Raw genomic sequence first — 13,937 nt, forward strand, 5'->3', positions numbered from 1 at the left:
CTGCAGGTACAAAACAATGTGATTGTACCTGATATACTTCTTCCTTAAGCTTGAAATCCCTTAAAGGAGTTGCATAACCTTAGAAAAAAACATAATACAATTATGCTTTACAACTTGTGAAGGCTAGAGACAGATCTTATTTTTGTGTTCTGAAACAGCAAGACAATATATATTCAATAATATTGAAGACCTCTATATACCTTTTGTTTTCTGTTACAGTACAATGTTCTATTATTTTCTGCTAGTGTTTTGTCCCTAAAAACTTTTTTAAGGAAAAAAGCATGCCAAAGTTCTAGGCTTTTTTCCTTAATAACACAACACCCATTGAAAATTAAAAAAGGGTGTTCAAAAAATTAAGCCTGTGAAATAGGGATATTTTAAACATCCTGATGAGCAAGCTGTTTTAAATTTAATTTTCCTATTATAGAATGATGGACATTGGCTTTGATCCTGGATGTAGAGTCAAGCTGGCAGTTTCTGTAAAGGGAGCTATAAATTAAAAAACCTAACATCACAAAAAAAGTATCCTAATAAAATGGAAATGAAATGTAGCCCAAGCCCATGGATCACCCTTGAAATGTTGAAATTATTCTAAAAGTTAGTTAATCTATACGAAAAGACTAAAAGACATAATGCTTTGCGAGACTGCCTGCTTATACACCTAGTAAGTGCAACTACTGAACAAACATTAATCTATATTCTATTTAAAACATTTTTTTCTTTTTGTCTTATTTTGAGACATCGTGGAATCATTATGAAGTGAATAGAATGCATCTGTGAAAAAATGTCAGTACACTCTATCTGTAAAGATGATAAGAATATATTCTGGAGCTATAGTGATCACTGTTATAAAGTTGTCAGAGTAGATCATGGTTAAGACTGTGTGCATGAAAAAATGCTTTAATTTTTTGTGTTTAGTTTTTTTTAATGTTAATGAAACATACAGAGGAATCAGTCTTGAAAATGTAAACACTGTCCTGGGAAACAACAACATACATTGATCATGTTTGTTTGTTTTTTCCTAAAGGCTAAAATAATTTAGATTATTTTGTTGTAGTATTAGGAGCGTGCATTAATACATAAATAATCATTCTATTGACAAATTATTACCACGTGGTGACCTAATACTTGCACAGCCATGTCTCAACAATAACTTCCAATGTGTCTTAGCTACATTTTAAGTGAATTACTTCAGACCAGGGTAGGAATATTTTCAGCATTTTGGGGCATATGAGTGTTTCAGTGCTGGGAGATGCAGAGCATGTACAGTACAGTGCAGTGCAGAGAGGAGTGTAGCACGTGGAAGCTTGCCCTTTCATACATCTCAAAAAAGACTTTAAGTGATTCTCATTAAGAAAGAAAAAAAAAAATCACTTCAGTTTTACTTATTTAGACGTTCAACTTTTTCTGCATTGGTTAGCTTATTGATATCATTTGTATAAGTTTTGGTGAGAGTTGATTTGTTCCATAGAAAACTAATGAAGTGCCTTTTTCTTATAGTTTATGGTGAGCATATAAAAGAAACTGCATCAAAAGAGAATTAAGGGAAGTTTGAGTATTGTGGTTTTTAAAATGCTTTGATAAAACAACAGTATTAAAAAGATTTCAAAAAATGTGTGTTAATAATCTACATAAAATATGGGTAGGGTAGATGATGGTCTTAAATTTGCTTTTTTAATTTGAGGCCAGTCCACCAGATAGGAACTTTGCAATAGTTTTTTAATAACATAAAGCCATGAGTATATACAAATTTTGAAAACACAAACTGATCAGTTCCTGTCTAATATCTCTTGCCTTAATGAGAAAATAATGCAATAAAAATTGTAGCATTTCTAAGTTCAGTGAAGTGCCAAAGCATATGGAACAAAATGCACAAAGATCTTATGTGTCTTATCTCTGTAAATACTTTAGTGTTATCAAGGACCCAAAATCGCAGAAATTTTCCTTATAGCCTGGAACATGTGCCTTCTGGCATCTGACCTCAAAGTTTAACTTCCATATATGCTACATAATATAGCATATGTGATAAGAAAAAATATATGATTGGAAAAAAATTCCTCCACTGAGCTTTACTTGACAGATGTACTTACAGTCCTCAAGGGCAGAGCTGATGGGGTGTTGATTTTATATCTGGTGCCATGATACTGGTTTAATAGCAGTAATGCCTTTTCTTTCACAGTTGCTGTTTAATCCAGTGTAGTTTTAAACTACCAGAACCTTTATTGGTATATTTAATTAATCCAACCCTTTCTTATAATTTTAAAGTCATATATATTTCTATTTCAGTAGCTGATTCTGAATACACAGAGGGATCCATCTAACTACTTAGAACTTCCAGAATATTACCTATAAAGTAAGTGCTTTATCTTCAGTTCACGCCAGTTTTTCTACTCTTACCAAAGACACCTTAAATCTTATCAAATTAGTCATCCTTCATTCTTTCTTCCAGTTCTTCATGAGCTTTTTTAGAATTGTTGAATAATACGTTAAAATACAAATAACAGTAGATAAAAAGGGCTGGATTTGAGCTAAAATTAACAAAGAGAGAACATTGGGAGGGGTTTTTGTTTGCTTGTTGTTTTTTTTTTTTTTCCTTTGCTTTTTTTGGGAGGGTGTTAGTGGGTTTTGGGGTTTTGTTTTGTTTTGTTTGTTTTTTTTCCTTTATTAAATGAAATCTTGTGCCAGATCAATGGGATTTTTATTGTTGTTGGATCCAATGGGACCACAACTGGGAGGAAGACAACAGCTGCAGATGGGATTTTTGTTTGCTAGCTTATAGCCTTCTAATACTAAATATCTTTTTTTGCTACCAAAACCCAGTTTTGGTAACTAAATGTTCTTTTATCAGCTATTTTTCACTGTTGGTATCAAAACTCATCTGTGTCAAACTAACATAAAAGAATAATGATGAAAAACTGTTAAAATTCCTTGATAATGATTTGCCTGTTAAGCTTTTAAAACCTTGGATGTGGAACTCTACATTCTAGATCACTTCTGGATTTTTTAGTAAAATGTGTTCTTGCTTCAGTAAAAATACTGTATACATTGTCACTTATTTTAATGAAATTTAGAAGATGTTATGTCCATGTCTTACTTGGAAGAATTTCTATCAGTGAGAAAGTGTGATTATTTTTGCTTGTTTCAAGTAGTGTAAATATTTCATACTGTGCTTATACGTTCTCCCAGCTGCAGACATTTTATATTGCAAGAAAGTAGGCAAGCAGAGTGGGAAGGTGGCATCAAATGTGTTTCACAGGCCAAGATTTAAATGGTAGTTATGTACTATTAACAGAATGCTGAAGGAAAGCCAAGCTCTGAAAATCATTACAGGCAGACACATTTTACAAAGTCCCAAATTTCTCATTTGCCTAGAAAGAATGATGACATATCTATGAAGTGATCATGAACCAGCAGCTGTGTAAATCCAGGTGCATACTGTGGTAATGATTTTAAAAATTGTTCTTCCTTTTCCTAAAGATTCAGCCACTTAAGAGTCCATGAATAAAGCTAGACCAATATGACTGCAAATATTTTTCCTTCCTAACTATACAAAGTGGGTAAGTATGAACAACAAGGATAAGTATGAAGAACGCATGTTTCTCACCCTTTTTTAGCCTCATGTGCGAAGGAGTCATGGTAGTAATAAAAAAATAATTAAATTTGCACAAACAGTAAAAATATCTGAGTTTCTGCAAAGCATATAAAAATGTCTGTCAGAGAATATCAGCATGGCGGGGATGAGGTTTGTGTTGAAGGATGATGTCTTCATGGGCAAAATTATTCAGTAACCAATTTCTAAATCTTTGTAGAGAAGACAAATAGATCTACTATCTGGAGTGGAGGCTTACCTTTTTACTTCTGATTTCTGTAATACCTTCTCACCTGCTGACTCAGAAATGAACTCTGCTTAAGGCAAATGACTAAAAGGAATTTGAATTAGACCTGATATATATTTCTAAGATTTTTGAGCTGTGGATCAGGCATTATTGTTTTCAGATGTGACTTGATATTGGGCGTTGCACAGGATGTATTGTTCTTTGGCACACCAACAAGTACAAGGCAATTCCATCTCAGAAGAAGAATTACTTCACAGCAGCACCAGCATCTGACCTCTAGGCCCATGTGAAAAGGCTGGATCTTTACTGTAGTTGCAATCATGTCTCTTCATCTTGAAAAATTAAGAGGTAAAACTATGTTGAACAAATACCACTTTATTAGCATAATAATAATTTGTTCCCCAAATGAAGATGATGGTATTTTCTTGCCATATTGGAGTAACATCAATTTAACCTCCATGCTACATTAAGTACGTATGTATTAATACAAGGTGATGGTGAACAAGCAAAAAATTATAGGATAATATTCTACTGCTGCTCCAGCAACTCTGCAGGATGCCTTATTATGTGTTACAAGTAGCCACACTAATACATATGTAATTATAAAATTATTGGTTCTAGCAGACAGTTGCTTTTTACCAGTCTTCACAAATGACATAAATGAAATTGAAGGACATGTTCACCCACACTCCATTTGGACATTTATTTTAATGAAGACGTAATGAAGCAGAACGTTTTCTGGATAGAAGATAATGATAGCAAATGACAAAATTATTTTGGAACTCAAATCTTTTGGTAGCACATTGAAATGGATGAGTGGGTGAACACTAATTTAGAAAATGTTCAGCAAGTTTGAGGTAATATGTTAACTTAGATAGCCAAAGATCTGAAGAGCAAAGTTGAGAAAGGCATTCAGAATTATTGGCTATGCAACTGAAAAATGAATTATAGGCATACGATTTGACCTTCTGGGACATTTCAAGAGCTTGAAAATGCTCAGTGCCCTTGGCATCTTTTCTAGGCAGAACTAAACAATCATTGTATTCCCAATTTGTTCTAAGGAGTTTTATCAGAAGATTTGGAGCTTTAGTATGGTCTGTGTCTAAACCTCAGCTTTTTAGTTGCCTGCACACATTAGAATAAAAACATCTAATTGTGAACCAGGATTCTACTTCAAAAGAATGTGAAAAAAAAAAGAAAAAATACAATGGTAATGCACTGTAAATGGTTCAAGGAAAGAATTCATCTTTTAAAATATTTTAAAATCTCATTTTATCTGATACCTAGCCTTCTTTCCAGTACTTGCGGGGACCCTACAAGAAAAATAGAGACAGACATTTTACAAGAGCACGTAGTGACAGGACAAGGTGAATGGCTTCAAACCTCAAGAGAGTAGGTTTATATCAGACATTAGGGCTCTTTACTGTGAGGGTGGGAAGACACTGGAACAGGTCATCTAGAGAAACAGTTGATGCCCCAGCCCTTAAGGTGTTCAAGTCCAGGCTGGATAGAGCTATGAGTGTCCTGGTCCACTGGAAGGTTTCCCTGTCCACGGCAGGGGAATTGGAATTAGACGATCTTTAAGATTCCTGCCAAGCAAAACTGTTCTATGATTCTAAATCTAGTCTCTTCAACTATTCGTCCTTGTTCTTTCACCATATGCCCTTGTAAAAAGTCCTTCTCTGGCTTTTTTGTAGATCCCTTGTAGATGCTGTAAGGCTGCTAGAAGGTTTTCCTTGAGCCTTTTCCAGGCTGGAAAATCAAACTGTCTCAGCATGTCTCAGCATGTCTTCATAAAAGAGGTGCTCCAGTCCCCTGGTCACCATTGTGGCCACTCACTTCAACAGGTCCATGTCCTTCTTATGTTGGGGACCCAAGAGCTGGATCCAGTACTATAGGCTGGGTCTCACAAGAGTAGAATAGAGGGGCAAAATTACCTCCCTTAACCTGCTTGTCACAATTCTTGTGCGGCAGCCCAGGACATGGTTGGCTTTCTGGGCTGCAAGCTCACTTTGCTAGGTCATGTCAAGCTATCAAACAACAGCCCTTGTCCTCAGGGCAGCTCTTCATCCATTCATTACTCGGCCTGTATCCATGTTTGGGATGACCCAGCACCAAGGTAGGCACTTGTATTTGACCTTATTGAACTTCCAGAATTTTGCACAGGCCCACCTGTCCAGGTCCCTCTGGATAGCATCCCTGCCCTCCAGTGCATTGGCCACCCACAGACTGGCGTCATCAGCAAACTTGCTGAGGGTGCTTCCACTGTCAGTGCCACTGCCACTGATACTATATAGCACTGGTACCCTGAGGAACACCACTCATCACTTGTTTCCACTTGGACATCAAGCTGTTCCCACGAGTCTCTGAGGGCTACCACCCAGCCAATTCCTTATCCACATAGTGTTCCACCCACCAAATTTGTGTCTCTCCAGTTTAGAGACAAGGATGTCATGTATGACAGTGTCAAATGCTTTGCAAAAGTCCAGGTAAATGATGTCTGTTGTTCCTCCCTCATCCATCAATGACATAATCCTTCATAGAAGATCTCCAAACTTGTTAGGCAAAATTTGCCCTTAGTGAAGCCATACTGGCTGTCACCAATCACCTCCCTGTACCTCCATTCCAGAATGATATACTACATGATCTTGCCAGGCACTGAGATGAGATTGATAGGCCTATAGTTCCCTAGGTGGACCTTATTTCCCTTTTAAAAAATGGGGATTATATTTACCAATCAGTGGATTGCCACAATTTCTCAAATACGATACAGAGCTTAGCTACTTCCTCAAATATGATTCTTAAATATGATACAGAGCTTAGCTACTTCCTCCATCAATTTCCTCAGGATCTGCAGCTGTATCTCATCAGGTTTATCTCAAAATCCACCTGACCCTTGGAGCATCATTCTGTGTATCCTTTCTCCATGCTTTTAAATTTCTTCTGAGAGAGAATTTCTGCAAGAGCTGGGGTATGAAAACTGTCAAAAGGTATAGTAACCCAGGAGGAATAGGGTGAATACCATGGCTTACCATGTCTCCCCAAACATAGATGAAGTTCTGGCTGATAAATTACAGGCCTCCCTGAACTGCAATGAAATTTATGCCAAAATTTTTAGCTGCAAGAAAAAAGCTGGTGTTATAAAAATGCCCATGATTTGGAGACAATCTTATTTTGAGACTTGAAGCTTGGCCTTTGAGCTTTGGTTCAAACTGCATGGGAAGTCATAAGCCAAATTGTCATGGTTGTAGGAAAGCCTTAGACAGCCAAGCATCTGTCTCAGTGCATTAACTGCAGAAAAAGCCTGCTAGGAACAAGGAGGGGAAATGAAAGCAGTGTAGTGCAGAGGAGCCAGATGCATGCTCAGCCAGTGTGGTAAGTAAATCTCGTAAACAGCTGTTAGTATACAAGAGACAATATTTTAGTGCAAATTATGCAAGCAATTTGAACAGTAATATGGTCATTATGTCAATATATCATGTGAAGGATGTTGTTGATAGTAGTTCATAGGAGACACAGCACTTACTGTCATTCTTAGTGTCATCTTTTCTAACTTTTGACTAATTTAGTCCTATTTATGCCTTTCAGTGCTTCAGTTTGTGCTGGTTTAAAACCCAGGTGAAAAATTAAACCCATTAGAGCTGCCCCTTTTCCCCCTACCCCTTCTGATAATGGGGGAAAGTAAGAGAGATTATAAATTGGAATCACAACTTACTGAAACAATCGCAATAATCACAAAATATTAGTAACAAAGAGTGTACAAGAGGGAGAGAGAGGAGAGAGTTTTACCCACAAAAGAGTATTCACCGAACATCTGCCTGGGCACCAATCAACACAATCTCTAAACACAGGCAAAATAGAGACCATAACCATGTAGCACCCAGCAAAACAGAGGCAGCATGCCAGGGAGGCTCCTGTGGCTCAACCTCCTCCTCCCCAGCCCAGAAACAATGGAAAATGGGGACAAAACAAAATCTGGAAAGTCACTTTTTCCAGATAAGGAGCTGTGGTGCAGAGACGCTCGCTCTGGTGGTGGCAGCAGTACAGGTGCAGGCTCTTTCTCTCAGTGCTGCCACAGTGGCAGCAGTGGTGGGGGTTCAGGGGCTCTCTCTCCGCAACAGTGGTGGCAGCAGCAGCAGAGTGGCAGCCAGCAGCTCTGGTGTGCTGGCTCCGATGGCTCCAACAGTTGTGATGCCAGCTCTATCCTGGTGCCTACTGGCAGCGCAGTCCGGCCTCCACTCTGGCACACACCCTTCCATGTGCCCTGGCTAAAGATGGTGCCACTTCTGTTTCTGCCCATAGTGTTTTCCTGTCGAGGCTGCACCCCTTCAGTGGTGATGTGGGTGATATGGAATACACAGCACGAAAAGCTCCATCCTCTTGTCCCTGTACCCAGGACAGAGTTCTTAGGCCTTAGGATTCTTACTTACCACCAGGGGTGTAACTATTACTGGTAAGGTAACAGTTAGAAGCGGTAAGCACTTCTAGTTAATTAATTGCAATAGCCAAAGGAGAATACTTGAGGCTTTGCTTCAGTCTTCCTGGTAATTAGCTTTTTAGAAATTGTTTAGCTGGAGATCAGTAAACTGCATAGAAGGAAATAGAATTAAAACCATGAGAAACCTTTTTTTTTTTTTTTAGGTTTTAAAATGTATTTTTAGAAACTTGTGGTCACCAGCGGTAAGCAGGACTTCAACCTATGCTTCTAGCAAGTTTTATAATTAAGTTTCTGCAGCGCAGTTAAAGCATAATTTCACTGTTTTGATAGAAATGTCCTATAAGAACAAACAAATCTTTCTGAAAATAGCCTTTGGAGAGGCAAAATCTCCTGAGAAATAGCCGTGGAAACTCTTTGTCATCCAAAAGGACATAAAGTCCCTCTATGCATCAGGACTTAACTGCAGTACAGCAGATTTGCATGGTAAGGTTTTTGACTGATGAAATATGAAAGTATTTTAACAAGTGAGCAGGCTACTTTGTGCTGTGCTAGCAAAAGGACTTCATAGAAATGACCCCACACTGCTGGTCAGTATCAGGAGCCTGCAGAAGGCAGCTGTAGGCCGCAGCAGAAAGTCTTCAAGAAGCAATCTGTACATAAATTCATATAGATGAGTGCATTCAACCCCGTGCTTGTGTCCTCTTTTCACCTGGTAAGGAGCAGAGAGGACCTGGGGTCAAAAGTGTAGCAGAATATTGTATTTCAAGTTAGTAGATTCAGTTGTAGGTTCACTTTAGAATTTCCAGAGATGTCACTAGCTTCCCAGGTTCTCTCTATCTGGAGACCATAGAAAGAGATGAGTATGTTTGCTCTCATGCAATCAACCAGTAGGAAGGAGTCAAACATGTTCTTTGTCAAAGCAGGAGTCACAACACAGAAATCATGTTGTATAATCTTCACAGTGTCAACTGACAGTGGGTTACTTCTTTTCATCTAATATGTCTGTGGGGTATTCCATTTGTGTCATCTGTAGTCTAAGGAAATTCTGATTACATTTAAATTCTGTTACTTTCAAATTATGACCACATGCTTTCTTGAAAATGAAAGTACATTCTACATTGAAAACGAAAATATAATAGCTGGGATAGAGTCTGTTGTAGTGCTGATTTTCCTAGTCTCAAATTTTGTGAATGTGAAAGTCAGTAGTTAACTTTAATGTGACACCATCCCAAGCCAGTGACTAATGTAAGATTTTTTTTTTTTTTGTAGAGTCTGTATGTTGAAAATAACCATAAAAAAATTTCTTTCTTTGAGGTGAAAGAGTATATGGATAATTTGGGGCTGATAATCCTTTCTACCAGCTTGTTACGTTGCCTTTATAGGAAGGTAAGAAGATACAGACAGGGAGATATTTGCCCAGTAAAATGGTATGTTGGTCACTCAGTTTTCAGCTCTAATAGCATGACATGTCTTCATGAGTTGCAGGAAACAGCAAAGAATTCAACCTGGACAGATCAAGGCACAAAATCTCAGAACATGTGATTTCTGAGTGTATGTGCTGAGAAGTACAGCATCACAGAATCAGCTAATTTGGAAAAAACATTTGAGATCATCCAGTCCAGCCTATGACTAAATACTACCTTGTCAACCAGACCATGTCACTGAGTGCCACATTTGTTTCCTTAACCATCCCCAGGGACAGTGAAACCTCCATGTCCCTGGGTAACCCATTCCAATGTCTATCACCCTTTGTGTGAAGAAATGCCTCCTAATGTCCAACCTAAACCTCCCTTTGAGAAGCTTAAGACTATGTCCTCTTCTAATATTCTTAGCTGCCTAGGAGAAAAGGCTGCCTCCCACCTGGCTACAACCTCCTTTCACGGAGATGTAGAGAGTAATAAAGTCAGCCCTGATATTCCTCCTCTCCAGGCTAAGTGATCTCAGCTGCCTCAGGCACTCCTTACAGGACAAGAATTTCAGACTCCTCACCAATTTCACTGCTCTTCTATGGACTTGTTTCACTACCCCAATGTCCTTCCTGAATTGAGGGGCCAAGAACTGAACGTAGGATTCGAGGTGTGACCTCACCAGTGCCAAATACGGAGGAAAAAATCCCTGCCCGGCTCCTGCTGGCCACACTGTTGCTGGTACAGGCCAGGATGCCGTTGGCCTTCTTGGCCACCTGGGCACTGCTGGCTCACGTTCAGTCTCTGTCACCAGCACCCCCAGGTCCTTTTCCTGTGGGCAGCTTTGCAGCCACTCTGCCCCAGCCTGTGGCACTGCCTGGGGTTGCTGTGACCCAAGGGCAGGACCCAGCACTGGGCCTTGTTGGACCTCACAGCACTGGCCTTGGTCCATGATCCAGCCTGTCCAGATCCCTCTGCAGAGCCTTCCTGCCCTCCAGCAGATCAGCACTCCCACCCAGCTTGGTACCATCCATGAATCTGCTAAAGTAGACTCGAGCCTCTCATCCAGATCACTGATAAAGTTAGTGAACAGGACCAGGCCCAACACTGTTTTCCAGGGAACACCACCAGTGATGAAATTGAATATGCTTAACTGAAGGGATCAGTTAAATTCTGAACATGTCTATAGTGAAATTACCCTGAGTGGGAAATTTGCAAGAATTTTTTCTTTTGTAACGTGTACTTAATGGAGTAAGCAGTCACACTTTTCTTCTTTGTTATTTTTTCTTTTAGTTTCTTTTTTTGCATTTTTTTTCTCACTTTGAACAAAACCTCAAACAAACAACCAAACCAACGAGTAAATTATCCTGTGGAAGCCATTTTTTGGTTATGTGGTTTACAATTAATAGTTTGAAGAGTTTTTCCAATTACCATTGTATGTCACTTTAGGTGTGAGTTGATGCTGAAAGTCTGTTGTTTGAAATTTTCCTGAATCCTACAAAATATCATATCATATCATATCATATCATATCAGATCATATAATATATGACATGATATTATATGATATGATATCATATATAATATATAATATAATATATGATACGATACGACACGACACGACCTAACATAATGTTATATTATATTATATTATATTATATTATATTATATTATATTATATTATATTATATTATATTACAAATAATGTAAATAACATATTATATAATATACATAACACATAACATAGCATAACATAACATAACATAACATAGCATAGCATAACAAAACATAATACAATACAATAATGTATGTGTACATTAGGCCACTTTTTCTGGTTCAAGTTTAAGTCTGGACAAAAAATCAGTATAATAACAGCAAAAATAGTCCTCAAATAGTTAGGTTTTTCTATGCTAATTTATTTCTTGCAATCTCCCTAAAATCACTTCACTTATATAGTCTATTTTGCTGAATAAAAATAATCCAATAGTCAGTAAAATAATTTCAATGGTTTTGTGCAAGCATGAGATTTTTATCATCCTTTTTTAGGAGCTGTCATGTTAAAATAAGGTGACTTCTCATTGCTTACTCCATATCATTTAACAGAAACCTTATTGCTGAATGGGACTCTAATAATTCAGTATGTTGGAATCGTAAGTAGGTGGAAAATAGGCACCCAACTGGAAATAGTTCAAAATTGCTTCAGTTTTGTGCTCTCAGCAGTAAGTAGATTGATTTGGTTTTTGTCAAGCTATGTTTGCCTTTGACTTCCTCATCTTCAGCACTTCGAAAACTCAGCTTCAGTATCAGATGGATGCTCCACATCAAACTTTGGAAATGTTAGCCTGACGATGTCTTGATCCATTTCTGAAAGCAGTGAGGTTCATCTTTAATGCTGTATTTTTCTCATTTCATCCACCCTTGCCTATCCATTGTGCTTTCATTTGTTGCTTTTATTTGCATGTGGGGTAGTTTTCCAGCATGCTTTGCTTTGTGCATTTGGATCTGCAGGCTAAGCATGATGTACTTGTCTGTCATACTCTCTCTTTGTGCCCAGTGGAAGTGTCCTTTTATCATCAAGCACTTGTTTCGCCTCGCTGCATTGCAACAGAGCTTACACAAGCAGTTGTAATACTAATGCTGTTCTAAGAATTAATTGCTGAAGCATTCACCTTTAAAAGGAGATATTTTCATCCAAATGTTTTAGAGACAAAGTAGCCCTACTCTTAATTATGTCAAGGACCTTTGAAGTCTCTGACTTCAGCAAGTTGGATCATGCTGTACTATTACTGTTATTCTGCTCTCCTTTTGTGCCTGAGTGAGACACTTTCCAAAGGTCTAGAAAGCCTTCAATGACACAGTGTAAAATTCTTTATTCAGGGAGACACAAGAGAAATCTTGAATATTCATCTATATTATAAGCTATGTCTAAATTTATTTAAGGTGATATTGGATATCTTGCATTTGGCAAGGTAGGAACATTACAGACAAAATGGGTTATGGAGGAGTTTATTTTCACAAAATGATGCTTTCTTGCCCCTTTTTATTCATTTTTGATCCACGTTGTTTTGGAAAGAGAGAATCTGACCATTAATTATCTGTGGGTTCAGTTACAAGTACTTGAAAATGGCATCTGATTTTGCTCCAGACTTGAAAAAGGTGGGCAAGTGAGAGGAAATTATGTTGTGACTAACGAGTCAGTCATCTTACTCTTGTCAGATATATGAACTGTAAACCTTCTTACAAGACTTGGCAATCAGGCTGACATTAACTGTGAAGTCATTACTGTGTCTATAATCTGTAGGTATTTCAAATGAACTCATTACACAATCTATATACCATTGGTAAGAAACATTCTTCCATATTTTCCATGTATAGGAATGTTCCCAGATTTCAGAAATAGATCTCTTTGTAGAAATATACAGTGCACACCTAAGAGAAAAAAAACGTTCTGACTCATTCAGATTTTCCTTCCCACATTCCTCCACACAGTGAGTAAACATCAGGTTCAGTCTAAACTGGCTATTTTTCAGGTAAGTGCAAGTTATTGTATGCTGCCCTGAATTTTTGCTTGAAACTCTGTTAGGGAAGCGTGGTACTGAAGATGAGCCCAGAGGCCATGATCAATATGCCCAGGGTAAGGTGTACGCTGTGAGCAGGTGGGAAGGTATTGTTCTTCAAACCTCCATGAATTCTAGATGATGTTCCTAAAAAAAGGGCAAATTTTATGTGCTTGCAATCAGCATAAGTAAGCACAACCTCAGAAAAGCAGTGAAAAGGACTTTCTTGGTTTTTTGCAGCTTACTCACCAATTCCCTCTCATGGTTTATTCAAAAGACTATAAGAACTATAAAGACTGGATATGGCACTCAGTGCTGTGGTTTAGTTGATGAGGAAGGTAGGATTTTAGTTGATTTTACAGGTAGGACTTGATTATCTCAAAAGGTCTTTTCCAGCCTAGTTCATTGGGTGGTTCCATGATTCTGTGAAAAGATGCCACATCTACATTTTTATATTACTGTGTCTCTTTTTTTGAGATGTAAGTAGATAAGAAGTAAAGCTATTATGAGTTCCTGAGTATACTTTTACTGAACAGTTTTATTTGTTTGAAAAAAAAAAATCAAACTTGCTATTCATTACTTAGAGAAGTCAACAACACTTCAAACAAGGGTGAAAGAGGTGTAATGAAAGGCAGGGTATGATTACCAGAGTTGTCTTTAATCAAAGTGTATTATGTTTTCTCTTGGACATGGAATACAGAA

The sequence above is a fragment of the Haemorhous mexicanus genome, chromosome Z (assembly GCF_027477595.1).
Source record: "Haemorhous mexicanus isolate bHaeMex1 chromosome Z, bHaeMex1.pri, whole genome shotgun sequence".
In the NCBI taxonomy this organism is placed as follows: domain Eukaryota; kingdom Metazoa; phylum Chordata; class Aves; order Passeriformes; family Fringillidae; genus Haemorhous; species Haemorhous mexicanus.